Source organism: Gavialis gangeticus, unplaced genomic scaffold, assembly GCF_001723915.1.
Source record: "Gavialis gangeticus isolate Ggan-Ray unplaced genomic scaffold, GavGan_comp1, whole genome shotgun sequence".
NCBI classification, from domain to species: domain Eukaryota; kingdom Metazoa; phylum Chordata; order Crocodylia; family Gavialidae; genus Gavialis; species Gavialis gangeticus.
Window position 1 is genome coordinate 4,949,695 of NW_017729031.1, and position 376 is coordinate 4,950,070.

Consider the following 376-nt stretch of genomic DNA (forward strand, 5'->3'; position numbering starts at 1 on the left):
TCAGCACCCGCAGATGAAGGTCATTCGGGCCCGCCAACTTGGATACATCTAAGCCCTCCAGGTAATCCTTAACTAGGTCTGAACTAACAGTTGGGGGACTCGGATCCTTCCTGGGCCTCTCTATGCTGTCACCCAAGAGCACCCCATTGTCAGCAGACAGGAACATGGAGGCAAAGAACTTGTTAAAGAGTTCTGCCTGCTCTCGCGCGCCCGTCACCAACTGCCCTGCCCTGCCTCATAGGGGTCCAGTGTTACCCCGAGACTTCTTCTGGCTACCTATATACTTGAAGAAGGACTTTTTGTTATCCTTAATCCCAGAAGCTAATCTAAACTAATCTAAGCTCGGGTGCTACTTTAGCCTTCCCTACCAAATCCC